The sequence below is a fragment of the Hibiscus syriacus genome, unplaced genomic scaffold (genome assembly GCF_006381635.1).
Source record: "Hibiscus syriacus cultivar Baekdansim isolate YM2019G1 unplaced genomic scaffold, ASM638163v2 tig00110959_pilon, whole genome shotgun sequence".
Lineage (NCBI taxonomy): Eukaryota > Viridiplantae > Streptophyta > Magnoliopsida > Malvales > Malvaceae > Hibiscus > Hibiscus syriacus.
Genome location: NW_024062934.1, coordinates 81,793 through 97,444, shown reverse-complemented (window position 1 = coordinate 97,444; position 15,652 = coordinate 81,793). Strand labels below are relative to the sequence as shown.

The following is a 15,652-nucleotide window of genomic DNA, read 5'->3' as shown; positions in this document are numbered from 1 at the left end:
TAGGAAACAAGGTAGCAGTTCCTCGACTTGCAAAGACATTCTGAAAACTCAAAAGGTGGTGAAGAATACAACTTGTGGCGGATCAGATCTGGTCAACAAGCTAGGTTCTGAAAAGATTGGTGGGTGGGTGAAGCCTCATTTTGTAAAGACATACCCGACTATAGAAGTAACAGTTAGCAATGAGAAAGTCGCCCATTTCATTTCAGAGAATCCATTCATGGAACCTTCAAGACATCAATAACGTCATCTCTGAAAAATCGAATAACTAAATACATGGCATCCTGATCCGATATTCCACTAACTGATAAATTAATCTGGGGCTACTCAAAAGATGGTAAATTCACAATTGTTTCTGCCTTTCAAGGCTATCAAGAAGATGGAGAAGAACGCTTCTACAACAGGGAACTTCGACTGGATCTGGAAAACCAAAGCCGCTGAAAGAATTAAAATTTTCACGTGGATGTACATCCTTAACAAAGTTAATACAAACGAAATTCGAACCAAGAAAAAGATGATAACTGACGCCAATTACATGGAGTGTAGAGATACCATCGAGTCAATCGAGCATATCCTTTGATCATGTCCTATAGCAAGCCAAGTTTGGACCGAACTAGAAGCTAACCGTTACAATGATCAGTTCAATACGAGGAACTTCAATGATTGGTTAAAAAGAAACGATTGCTCAAACAAGAAAACGAGTAATGACTTGGACTAGGGTACTCTCTTCCTGGCTTCTATATAAGGCCTTTAGAAGAATAGGAATGACAGTCTTCACAAACAGGAGAAGAGACTCGTTTCTGATAACCCAGTATGCTCAAAGCCTGGCGAAAGACACATACCTCGCAATGGCTAGTAAACACACCCCGGTAACTGGGGAACCTCAATGGATACATTGGTCCAAACCACCTGAAGGGACCTACATTCTCAACACTGACGAAGCTTTCAATAGAACGACGGGCCTCACCTCTGCATAAGGCCTTATCAGAGATGATTATCAGAGATGATAATGGCAACTAGGTTTACGGTTTCACGTTACGCATCGGGAAAACAAGCAGCACTCAAGCTGAATAATGGAGAGCCCGTCAAAGTCTGCTCCTAGCAAAATCCCTTGACACGATAAAGCTCATTTTGGAAATGAACGCTGAATGGATTGTTAATATTCTAAAAGGAGCAACCACCGAGGACCAAACATGCAATACTCTTATAAGTGACTGAAAGGATCTTTTAAGCGAGGAAACAGTCAAGGAAGTCAGATATATCCGATGTGAAGGCAACATATGTGTCGATCGCTTAACGCACATGGCAAGAAATCAAGCGGAAACCATACCTTTAGTTCTCCTTTAGTTAAGAGCAGATGCCCAGGGAGAAAGAGTCTTTAGACTCTAATTCTCCTTTAGTTCCTCTTTTCTTCATAATTGTACAAAAAAATCACTTTAGTTTAATAAAAAATTATTTTAAAATTTTAGTATATTTTATATCAAATTTTAAGTTATAATTTTTATTTTAAATTAAATTTTAAATTTTATAATATTTTATATCAATCTCTAAACTATTAATATTTAATTATTAAAATTATTTGATTCGTGAAATAAATGTATCGTTGAATTGCCTAACTTGAGAATCTAATAATAACGTCACATTGTGTACGTAACTTAATTGTCAGAAAGCATACCTCTTGTATATTGTAAAAGCAATTGTGCCAACTGAATTAAAAGTTGGTTGATATTATTACGCTAACGTAATAATAACATATTTGATAATATTTTGGCTTTATTTCACAAGAGTGATTAGAAGAATAAAGATAAAATCTTTAATTTATAATTTTTTTTATAAAAAAAATCACTAATTTTATTAAAATAAAATTTATATAACTATTGATACAAAAACTAGCAACCTATATCACACAATGACTAAAGAAGAAAAATGTTAAAAACCTAGTTAAAATGTTCGAACAAAATAAAGATACGAACAAATCCGACGGCATCGACAAACGAACTATAAAAAAATAATAACATAATTGATAATATTTTGGCTTTATTTCAAGCTATTTTCCCGGTATATCACCGGTGATCGGTATTATTATCGATCTAACACCGGTCAGACTATATTTCCCGATCTAACACCCTTAGCAGAAAAGCGCGCCCCCTGTACCGCGCTATATGCTGATTTGGCGCCACGTGGGTATAGCGCGCCCCTTGCCCCGCGATATACGGTGATCTGGCACCACGTGGGTATAGCACGCCCTCTGATCCGCGCTATACTTGGATATCTGACACGTGGGGTATAGCGCGGTGCAGGAGGCGCGCTATATCCCTAATTACCAACCCTTCACATCCCATCCTCCCTATAAATACCCCCTCCTCAATCACTTTTATCACACTAAATTCTCTCAAATTCTCTAAATTTCTCTCAAATACTCTCTTTTTAAGGTATATTTTATAATATTTTTACTATTATGTTTTTACTTTATTTAATATTTTACTAATATAATTCTTTTGCAGATATATAATGGAAGGCAGTCTACTTCGCTCGGATAGAAATCATATATATCTACACTTTGTTGATACGGTAACATTTTAACGTTTTAATTTAATTTAAATTATTAGTAATATTTAGTTGATTTATTATATGCATGATTATTAGATTAAGAATTAAATATCTCGACACTTTGCTGATACAGTAACATTTTAACGTTTTAATTTAAATTATTAGTAATAATTAGTTGATTCATTTAATGCATGATTATTAGATTAAGAATTAATTTTTGTAATTATTTATTTTTAGGAGAAGGACCGTGTATTAGATCCTTTTATTAGGAATCTTAAGTTAGTGATACACAGCCGTGTCTTGCCGTATTTAGTAGAGGCTGGATTCGGTTACATAGGTAGATATCAGGGTCACTGTAAAATAGAGTCAGACCTGATTTCTGCCTTAGTAGAGCGGTGGAGGCCGGAGACCCACACATTCCATCTTCCGTGCGGAGAGTGCACGGTCACGCTTGAGGATGTTTCTATGCACCTGGGGCTTCCGGTGGATGGAGATGTGATATCGGGGATAGCTTCCGGTTCTTGGACTACTTTGTGTCGGGATAGTCTAGGACGTGTCCCGGAAAATTTTATCGGAGGTAGGATACCGTTAAATTGGTTAGATGCCAATTTTCGGGAGTTGAGAACAGACGCCTCTGAGGATGATGTTAAGATGTATACACGGGCATGCATACTGCAGTTGATAGGAGGGTTGCTGATGCCGGACAAATCGCGTAACCTAGTTCACTGCATATGGTTGCGACATCTTAGCGACTTTCGTCCCGCTGGATCATTCAGTTGGGGCTCGGCAGTTTTGGCTTTGCTGTACAGGGAGATGTGTGGAGCCACTGACTACAGATGTAATGCTATCGACGGGTGTCTCCTGCTGCTGCAGTCTTGGGCATGGTATCGATTGCCCTTTTTATGTCCTGTTGTGAAGAACTCATTCGTATTTCCACTACTTCTGAGGTAATTATAAAACTGATTTTGTATATTAATAATTTTATACAGCGTATAACAATTTTTTTTCCTTGAATAGGTGGTCTACTGATAGGAAAAATCATCAGGAGCTACCTGATGATTTAGAAAAAATTAGGGTGCTAATCGATCAGAAGGCTGGCACAGAGATATGAATTTTAATGTTTAAAAATTAATTTTAGATTATAGTTATATAATTAGATTATTATTTTGATAAAAATTATATATTATTTGTTTTAGTTTGAATGGGTGTCATATTCTACTGATGATGTGAGGGCGGTGATCCCACCTGAGTTGAGGGGTCTATTAGATGTTTGGATGGCGATGGTCCCTCTGATCTGTTATGCGACCATCGAGTGGCACTCCACTGATCACGTGCTCCGGCAGTTTGGTTGTTTTCAACCGATTCCGGAAGCACCTCGCAATATGGACGAGTTGCATAGCTTAGATAGACGCGAAAAGACAGATACTGATTGGCTGGTGAGGCATCATGGGTGGGTCGTATTGTGGGAGGATCGACATCGGCGCCTTCCCTGTAAAGAGCCCATTTTTTATGACCTCTTTATGTATGCTGAGGATTATTATGAGTGGTTCAACAGTAATGGGAAACCGTTTCTACTACCCGAGGATGCATGAGGGCAGACCTTTCCACGACATCGACAGAGACGTTCACCGAAATAATACCATCGTCCCCCGACTCGTGGATGGAGAGTAGGTGCTTCCGGTTCATCCTTAGCTGCACCAGCAGGACCTTCCCAGTAGCCACCGCAACCATATATGATGTCGTCATCGCCTTTCCATTACCAGATGCCGCCGTCGCCTTCACCTGGTTTTATGACCCCGCCACCGTCACAGATGACCTCTCCTGGAGGCTATTATGGGTCTATGTTTGCAGATCCGACTTAGGGTTCATATGCTAGATATTTGGCGGGTTCATCCTCATCACCCATGGCCGCAGCACAGACACCTCCTGTACAGTTTTTACACTCAGCGATGTCTGGGTTTTCCCAGTTTTCGCATGTCGGTGGGATAGTCAGTCATACACCTCCAGGGTCTTTATTCTATGGAGGTGCTTCATCGTCATCAGCTCCTCATCAACCTGATGTACCTGCTCAGGACGACGATGATGATGATGACGATGGTGACGACGACGATGACGATGATGATGACAACGAGGAGTCAGAACCAGTGATACGAAGAAATCCTCCTTGAGACCGACAACAACCGCCATGTGGAACACATTCGCGACGCATGCATCGATAGTTTTTTTATTATATTTGTATTTACTTTATTTTGTTTAATTGTAATTTTTTATTATTTCTCATTTAATACTTACTTTATTTTGTTAAATTTGTTGGACTTTTTTTTAATATATTTTAATTAATTTTTTTATTACCATTTAATATCAATTATTGTAATTTGGTTATCATTTACCATTTAATTCTTATTGTAAGTTTGTTGTATTTAAATATCAAATTGTTATTAGCTTGATAAAATTTAATAATAGTGTTCGTTTTTTTAATCTTCATCAGCGATTATCGAATGACATTAACTTGAAGTAAATGCAAATTAAAATACAAGAATTATTATTTGATAAACAAATACATCATTTCCTCATCAATTGTTACTTGATGACAACAGAAGTGAACATGTTTTTCTAGTGTGTCATGGGTTTCTACAATGGCCACATCTTCTGTCTTGTCTAGATCTTTCTTGAATATCCATATCGCAATGAATTCGATTGGATTTTGGACGACCACGCTCCCTCAATAAACTCGGATTTGGTACAATCGAAAGCCAATCTTGAACCTCATCAGGGTCTTTGTCATTACCTATGGGGGAAACTCAAATTCGTATACCTTAAAAACTTCATATAGTAGGTATACGGGATCCAAAAAATGGTTATAGTCTTGACGTGTATACGAGCAAGCTGCTATCACATGAGAGCATGGATACTTGAGAGCTTGAAAAAACCCGCAGTCGCACGCTCTGTCCCTTAGATTTACTCTTAACGACACAGTTTCAATCCCTTGAAGAGGTCGGGGCAACTCTGTGACACGAAACATTTCATGCCTTCTAAAGAAGCTTGTTACAGATATTCCATCTGATGCATCAATTTTTTTCTGTAGATCTGCAACTAATCTAGGGTTATAGACATGACCCGCCTTACATCCAAGTTTGAGCTTGTCTCCCGAGCTTCGCAAAAAGCGCCCCCAAACGAAAATATGTAGTTTTTACCAAAGCCGCTACAGGTAAGTGACGTGCACCCTTTAAGGTTGAATTGATTGCCTCAGCCAAGTTGGTCGTCATATGTCCATATCGATATCCACCATCATATGCGTTCGTCCACATTTATTTATCGATGAGGTTGATGTAATCGTATCCTTCCTCGTTCTTCGCCCGTAAATCTTGAAGCATTTATTCAAACGTTCGAGAAAGTAGTTCGTAACCTGATCAAAAAATGTATAACTTACTAACTTGTTTTCTTTACAAAATTAAAATGATCAAAAAATGTATAACTTACTAACTTGCTTTCACTTACCCATGCGCACAATTAATTGACGCTCATCATTCTTCTTGTACATTCCATGATAGTTCGCAGCAATGTGTCGGAGACAATACCTATGTTGGACAAAGGGTGGTTGTCACATTGGACCCAAAGACTCCATTGCTGCTTTGATCCCAGCTCCGCGATCTGAAATGACACAAATTTTTTCCCTCGTGATAACATGTGCACATAAATTTTGGAGAAAAAAAGTCCAAGAATTTGTATCTCCTCCTTCGACAAGAGCAAAAGCAACTGGAAGAATGTTGCGATTGCCATCTTGGACAACTGCCAATAATAAAACTTGCTTATATTTTCCATACAAGAAATTCCCGTCGATCTGGACCACAGACTTGCAGTATTTGGCAGCATTAACGCACTGTGGGTAACTCCAAAAAACCTGGTAGAATTGGCATGGATCGCGAAGAACTCGATCATTATGGTATGCATAGGAGGTTTCAAAGTCCACAATTGTCCCAGGATTCAACGTCCGCACCAGCCTAAACCAACTTGGAAGTTCGTTGTAAGATGCATCCCATTCGCCATGAAGTTTGACAATGTCATTTTGTTTTGCCAACCTAGCTTTTTTATAGGAGACGGTGTACCCATACTGGGATTGTATAGCTGAAATCAACACTGCAACAGCTATATGAGAGCTTGCTTTTACCATAGGCATGATGGCTTGACATATCACTTCAGAGTCCAAGTTTGGATGATCTTGGTTGACCCCTCCAGCACAACATGTGTGAGGACCGTTGTATACTGTTAGTTCCCATATGTTGTTTTTACTCTTCATTTTCGATACGCGAACCATCCAATTGCATCCGTTTTCGCATCAGGCACAATAGTATACATATTTTTCGGTCGTCGATCGGTTGACTCTGGACTGAACAGAATTACGGATATTGTAATTTTTGATAGCCATCATCGCTTCTTCTTTGCTTGAAAACTCCATGCCTAAAGATAACTCACCATTATTTATTGATGAGTAATATCCATAGTCACCGAGATGAGGCATACCGCAAATTCTGGCCCGTATATTGCACCATAATTAACTTCATATATGTGTGCAGGAGGGTCAGTTTGTGCCACATTTCCTGGAACTTCATCATCATCGGAGTTGAATTGCGGTGATTCTGAGTGAATGAATAGTCCAGTCTCAGCACCATCCGCACCAGGCTCACGAAGCGGTTCTTCTGGTGGAGATGATGGTTTCTCCATGCTCTCCACATTTAGGTCGAAGAACTTACTACTTGCACGCCTTCCCCTTGAACTGGAAGACATATCGACATTGAGATTGAAAAAGCTCGCAGTCGAATGCCTTCCCCTGGAGCTTGAAGCCATCGTGTCAAATGAAAACTGCACAGATGGTTGTGTCGATGGCATCTCTATATGGTCAAAGAAATTTGCAGATGAATGCCTTCCCCTTGAACTGGACGCGATGTTGCCATACGGATTATTCGTGGACCCACCTCGATACATATCGTAAGGAGTTGCGGATGAATGTCTCCACATTATGGCATTAAAATCATTACACATTATTGTAGTCGGGCTGTCAACTTGATCAACTTGTTCAGCCAGCCCATAGTGTGAGCTTAAAGATTGACCCCGAACAGCACGTACTTGAACAAAATGTGCATACATCTCAATAGCGGCATCTGAATAATTACTTTGAGCTTCAACCATCATTTGAACATCATCATTGTTCGAAAGTTCGAACGCTGTATAAGTTAATGGCAACAATGATGTTGAAAATCTGTACTGCAACGACGACATTCTTCTGTTACTTCCAACATGAATCTTCCTCGAAATCTTCGTTATTAGCTCCTCAAGAGTTATGTTTCTCTTGAATGATATTTTAACATGCTCATTTGATACAAAAACAACGCCGGTTTCATCTTCTCGAATTTCACCATCATAATAAACAATAGCTGAAAGTCGTGCCATTCTTTGAGTTTAAAAGTGCGGCAATATTATATCTGCAAAAAAATAACTTAAACAAACCTGATTAAATAAATTATATATGAACGAAAATATAACACAATAAATTTTTTACGCATCAACGTAAATAATTTAAATAATATAATTTTATATTATTACCTGCACCGCAAAACTATTTCGACATATGCTCCCGCTTTTCAATTTTACAAACATAAAAATTAATTAAAAATAATTAGTATAATATTTTTTCAAATAATGATAATAAACAATAAGTATAATTAAAAAATTATAACAAAATTACCTTATAACGAAAAATCGCACGAACTTCTAAATCAAATTTGAGAAGATTGCGAGAATTATTACTCGTTGATGGAATTGTTGTATTAATTTATAAGAGAGGAGAGATGCGAGGAGATGTAAGCCGGAAGAGTGTATTTATAAGCATATAAGGTGCGGTACCTGCACCGCGCTATATGTAATTATTCAGATAAAAGATATAGCGCGGATCAGAGACCGCGTTAAATATAATTTCGACGTATAGAGCGGCCCCTGATCCGCGCTATACCTCTACGTGGCGTATAGCGCGGATCAGGGGGCGCGCTATTGCGCCATATCACCGTATATCGCGGGGCAGGAGGCGCACTATACCCACGTGGCACCAAATCAGCATATAGCGCGGTGCAGGGGACGCGTTTTTCTGCTAAGGGTGTTAGATCGGGAAATATAGTCTGACCGGTGTTAGATCGGTAATAATACCGATCACCGGTGATATACCGGGAAAATAGCCTTTATTTCACAAGAATGATTAGAAGAATAAAGATAAAATCTTTAATTTATAATTTTTTTAATAAAAAATCACTAATTTTATTAAAAATAGAATTTATATAACTATTAATACAAAAACTAGTAACATATATCATAAAAGGACTAAAGAAGAAAAATGTTAAAAACCTAGCTAAAATGTTCGAACAAAATAAAGATACGAACAAATCTGACTGCATCGATAAACGAATTACAAAAAGATAATAAAATATTTGATAATATTTTGACTTTATTTCACAATAGTGATTAGAAGAATAAAGATAAAATCTTTAATTTTTATATATATTTTTTTATAAAATATCACTAATTTTATTAAAAATAGAATTTATATAACTATTGATAAAAAATTAGCAACATATATCACACAAGGACTAAAGAAGAAAAATGTTAAAAACCTAGTTAAAATGCTCGAACAAAATAAAGATACGAATAAATCTGACTGCATTGGCAAACAAACTACAAAATAAAGATCATCGACAAATCACAAATCAGAGTTAAACGAAGTGAGGAAACTATCCATGATCGCAAAACAAATATTTCTTAAAATAATTTAAATTTCTTTTTATGTCAAGTTAATTGAATTATTTTTTATAATTTAAATTTTATACAAATTTTTTTAAATGGAGTTAAATTTTTTAATATTTATTTAAATAAAAAATTATTATTTCTTAAAATAAAGTCAAGTTTAATTTATCCTTAATTTAAATTCAACGTGTATTTCAAATAGGGTTATAAACGAACCGAGTCGAGCTTGAGAATTATTGAGCTCGACTCGAACTCGAAAAGTTTAAAATTAAGCTCGACTCGACTCGAAAACTCACGAACTAAAAATTATTAAGCTCAATTCGAACTCGAAATATAATATTGAAACTCGACTCGAAATCGAAAAGGCTCGAACTCAAAAAATTTCAGGAGCTCGATTGAAGCTCGATTTTGAGCTCGATTCAAGCTCGAACTTGATTCAAGCTCGAACTCAAACTCGAATCTGAACATCCTAAAATCTTATATTACATTTAAAAATATATTTTTAAAATTTTATAATTATGAATAATGTATTTTTAATAATGTAATTTTAAAAAAATCTAAAATTATAATATTATATTTTTCGAGTAGCTCGCAAGCTTTTCGAGTCGAGTATTAAGTAGCTCGTTTTAGCACGTTAAGAATTCGAGTCAAGTTCGAGCTCGAGTCGAGTTCGAGCTAGGGTCGAGTTCATTCGATTCAAGTATTAATCGAGTTTTGACCGAATCAATATCGAGTAGCTCGGGATCTGTCTCGTCTCATTTACAACCTTAATTTCAAACATACTGATTTTTTATCCATTTTTTTTATTCAAACATAATATTTTACCATAATTCTCTCCTCCCAAATTTCTGACTTATCTTTAGATTTGGACCGGTAATCCAGACCTCTAACAACTGTACTTTCACCTACAGTAACGGTTTTAAATTCCGACACCCGCAGTTAGAAGCGCGTGTTCAACATACTGCCTATTTTATTTTCTCACCAGCGGGGAACTCCTTCTTTAGCGCGTGATTTTAAATGGGCCTATGACAGAATCAGCATCAATCCTTTCTCTCCCACCGGAAATCATTGTGTAATTTAATATTTTTATTATTATTAATAGTTTATATTTTATACATTTGGTATTAAGAGAATACTGGAATAGGGGAGTGAATTTGGCAGGGACATCTTTCATGCTAAAACCAGCGGTAAATCTCATCAAAAGTCGCAATCTTTTATGCCAACCATTCAACAAAATTCCTTCTTTGTAAGTCTCAGTTTTTAATATCTTCTCTTCTTCTTTTAAGCTATCTGGTTTGTTTTTAAGTTAGATAGGATAAGATATTTCTGGGTTTAGCCTCTTCTGTGAATCATAAGTTTCTGCTGGTTTTAAATACTTCATTTTTTTTAGATATATGATGCCGTTTTAATCGATTTATGGTTTTCTTGTTGGATTGGGAGCAAAAGTTTACTTTTCGCTTTTTTTTGTTTTCTCGATATAATTTTCTACCTTGACATGATTTTTGTTTTATTTAGATTTCTCTAATTTGTATCTCCATGGGCCAAATTGTATACATAAAGAGAGTGTTAAAGTTATTATCTTTGGTGCATAGGAATTGAAATTTGGATCATTCAGAGATTATTATTGGTGAATTACTGTAAAGTCTTGAATGAATTTGTGTAAAAGGGGAAACGTGTTTTTTTTTTCAGGTGCGCATCTGCAAATTTCAGTGAAAAACAATTCTCCCTTATCGAGCGACCAACTTGGAATAGGATTTTTGAAGTTTGGATTGGGATTTGGATGTTTAGGTTCTTCGATTCACAAGTGAATCCATTTGATGAAAAATAACGTCAGGAAATTCCTAGCTTAAACAAGATCCTTTGGGTGGACTTCAAGTATTCATATTGTTGTGCTTTGAGAGCAAGATGCAAAGGGTTCGATTGTCATCGCAGCAGGCACCTGTCCTTAAGCTAGGGGATTCTCAGATGACATTGTCCCCAAAATTTAGATTAGCTGTGGTTCCATCTTCATTGTTGAATCCCTCATCAGAGTATGAGTCGTGTCTTCAAGGAGAACCTGTTATTCCAGGTCTTCCTGATGATGTGGCCCTTAATTGTCTCCTTCGGCTTCCGGTTGAGAGTCTTGCAGCTTGCAAAGCCGTATGCAAGCGATGGCATCTTCTGCTAGGGAATAAAGAGCGTTTTTTCACCCGAAGGAAGGAATTAGGTTTCAAAGACACTTGGCTATTTGTATTGGCCTTCCACAAATGCACTGGGAAAATACAATGGCAGGTTCTTGATCTTACCCACTTTACTTGGCATACAATTCCGGCAATGCCATGCAAAGACAAAGTTTGTCCCCATGGTTTTGGATGTGTTTCGATTCCTCATGAGGGTGCTCTCTTTGTTTGCGGGGGTATGGTCTCTGATGTTGATTGCCCCCTTGACTTGGTGTTGAAGTATGAGATCCAAAAAAACCGTTGGACTGTGATGAATAATATGAATACCGCTAGATCATTTTTGCAAGTGAAGTGATCGAAAGTATGATATATGTAGCTGGTGGAAACAGTGGGGATCTATTTGAGCTTGATTCAGCTGAGGTTTTAGATCCTTCAAAGGGGAGTTGGGATCCCATTGCAAGCATGGGGACAAATATGGCATCGTATGATTCAGCAGTTCTCGATGGTAAGCTTCTTGTGACAGAAGGCTGGCTGTGGCCATTCTTCGTTTCTCCTAGGGGTCAGGTTTATGATCCGATAACTAATAGCTGGGAGAGTATGGCTGTGGGATTGAGAGAAGGCTGGACTGGCTCGAGTGTGGTGGTCCATGGGCACTTATTTGTGGTTTCTGAGCTTGAAAGAATGAAGCTTAAGGTTTATGATCCAGACAGTGATTCCTGGGACGCAATAGATGGTCCACCATTACCAGAGCAGATATGCAAACCTTTTGCTGTCAGTTCATGTGATAACAGAATATATGTTGTGGGTCGCAACCTTCATGTTTCTGTGGGCTATATTTCATGCCCGAATCAAACAGGCAGCTCCGAGAAGAGGAGGTTCGGTGTTCGGTGGCATGTAATCGATGCCCCGGAACGTTTATCTGACTTGACACCCTCGAGTGCAAAGGTTCTGTTTGCTTAGCTTCTCTGAAGTATCGCATATTGTGTCATGTTTGATGTTTTATAATCCGTAGTTATACAAAATTACAAATGCTATAGAGTTGGCATGACTGTTGTCTATTGGTAATCTGATAATCAAATATATTTCACCAATCGTACTTAAATTTACACATTCGCTGGCTTGATCGATGAATGGTGTGCTGAAAGAAAAGAATGAACTTGTCTTAAACCTTGGTACCAAGGTATGAGTATTTGATAGTACGGTTCAGATTCCAGGGTAGTCCTTACAAGATCTTGTAGGTACTTAAAGATTCAACAACTTCAACACTTGTCTACAGTGGTAAGAGAACCAATTTCACGTTATCTTACAAGTTAAGGAAAGTATTTACACATAAAGCATCGCCATGAATTACGGGGGAAGAAAGCAGAATATGATGTGATACTAATATGATTTTGACTTACACTACAAATAAAGGGCGAATATCTTATAGGAAGTTTAAAATCATTACATCATCTGACACGTTTGGTTCTAGAAAATATGACCCATATATCATATGACCGTTTGGTTCTAGAAAATATGACTCGTATATCATCTTACTCATTTGGTTCTAAAAAATATTTTATGTTTTTATTTTTAGAAAATAATTTTCATTTTCAGTTTTTTAAAAATTAGAAAATATGTTTAGCTAATATAAATGAAAACATGATTTCAGAAATAAAAATAGTTAAAATATATTTGGTATTTTTATTAAAATAAAAATAAAAAATAGTTATTAAATAACTATATTAAAATATAATTATTACATAAATTATTACATAATTTTATTATTTGAGTTATGAAAATATAAAATAATAAAATTGATAAGAAATTTTATAATAACAAATATTTTAGTTTATAATAAGAATATAATATTAAATCATATTAGACATCAATTAAATTAAAAAAACACTAAAAATATTGTTATAAACAAGAGGATAGAAAAGTGTCGTTAAAATAAAAATATGTTTAGTGGTATTTAAAACCCTAAAACTTCTAGTGAAAAATTAGTGTAACCCTATAACTTTTTATACACTCAATGTGACCCTTAAATTGAGAAAAAAAATAATCTAACCCTCTGACTAATGGAATTAAACGTTATCCATAACGATGCTTACATGATAGTTCACAAAGTTTACATAGCAATATACAATATCGATGTGATAGTTCACAATGTTGTTGTGGTAGTATATAATGGATGATGATGTGATATATGGGCTTAATTGATTTTTTACTAAGTTTGAGGACATAATCAATTATTTTAAAAATTTTAAGAACTTAATTAATATTTTATAAAAATTTAAAAATTATAAAGATATTAAATATAAAAATACTAAAAAAATTAAATTATTAAAAAACTTTGTTTAAGGACCAAATTGAGTGTAAAAAAAGTTTAAGGTCCATATTTGATAAGGGATGACAACATAGTATTGAACATTGCTCGTAGTTGAAGAATCAAGCCTACGAGTCTAGACTCAATCAAACTTAATAGTTGTCCTACGAACCCTCATAACTACAATTGACTAGGCAAACTCGATAATCGGCTCTAACCAACCCCTACTCGCAATGAGAAGGCAAACCGAAATGTAAAGATCTCCCTCACAAAGAACTTGAAAAACTTAATGATGACGAATACTTCGAAGACACAAGACAATCAACACTTGAAAAAACATTCTCACGATGTATTGTTATTCCAAAGAAATATAATTTACAATAGTGAATGGAGTCTCCTTTATATAGGAGAGAAGTTCCAAAGTCTTGAGCAACTAATGAATAAAATAATAATAAACTAAACATGTTTTGATTCTAATTCATAATAAAATAATAAATATAATCCTAAAAGATATTATAGCATCCTATATTAAATTATATTACAAATAATAATCAATAAAAATATTGATGATTCATAATATTATAAAATCTCATATTAATCGCGTATAGGAATTTCTACATACGCTAAAATGAACGTATCTTGAGTTTTCGACATCGGATTGACACATTTTAAGTACAACTGGAAATATAGGAGACAAACAGTCATATCTCTAGAATATATGTTGAAGTATAAGTGCATGTGTACATGCTATGTGCATGGTTGGTAGCTGTATGCATGTGAGCTGTGTGGATTAGTTAGTGATTAGTTAGATAGTTATAGCTGTTAGAGGTTGGTTTTGAGGTTGTTAGCTAAGTTTGTTAAGGCTGTTATACAAGCCTTCTTGTATAAAAGCATGGTGTACTTCTTTGATGAATATCAAGTTTTGATTACTTTCTTTAACATTTTGATAAGTTCTAGCATGAACTACAACATGGTATCAGATGCCATGGTGAAGATCTGTTCGTTGTCAGCTGAGTATACATCGCTGTTATGACACCTCCAATCTCTCCACTCCCTAGTGGTGTTGTGAGCAGTTCTGACTACTTGGGACTTGCTTCGAAAGGGTTCACCAAAAAATGATGTAGCGTCATTTTAGACGATCAGAACTTCCTATTGTGGAAATAAAAAGTGATGTTAACAGTGAGAAGTCATCGTCTTGAGAAGCTGCTATCTGGTTCGATTGCTCCTCCGCCTGCGACGGTTGTACTGGAAGATGGAACGGTTGCTGAGAATGAAGATCACGAGGTCTTTGTGGCCCAAGACATTGCCTTGGCGTCATGGCTGTTATCTACGCTTAATCCATCTTTGTCGCCGCATCTAGTGGGGGGCAGAAATGGCTGCACAGGTATGAAACACTATAAACAAGATTTTTGCTTGTAAATTTACGACGGTAGTGATGAACTTGCACTATCAGCTTAAGGCAGTTCATCAAGGGGACTTAGGGATGCGCATGTACATTTCTCAGATCAAAGAGATATGTGATGCATTAGCGTCGTGTGGCAGCCCGGTGTCCGATCTTAAGCATATTGCCACGATCTTGAATGGCTCGTCAGCAGAATATAGGCCGGTTGTAATCGTGCTATCTGCTACTCGGGATGCCTTGACGCTAGAAGGAGTAGTCTCGGTGCTTATTGATGCTGAGACCCAGCAGAAAAATTTCACCTGCTTTGAAAGTATAGTTGTTGCTGCTAATGTAGCACAGTCGAAGAATGTTGTGGCTGATAGGTGTGATAGATATTCTCGTCAAGATCAAATCAAGACAGATAGGCACACAACCTACAACAGTCAGGTTGGTCGTGGTTGAGGACGT

General features: G+C 36.4%; 1 pseudogene; it reads left to right on the top strand.

Annotated features, from left to right (window-relative positions):
• The first annotated feature begins 10,463 nt into the window (after positions 1 to 10,463).
• On the top strand, positions 10,464 to 12,597 carry LOC120148451 (annotated as a pseudogene).
• Positions 12,598 to 15,652: the final 3,055 nt, after the last annotated feature.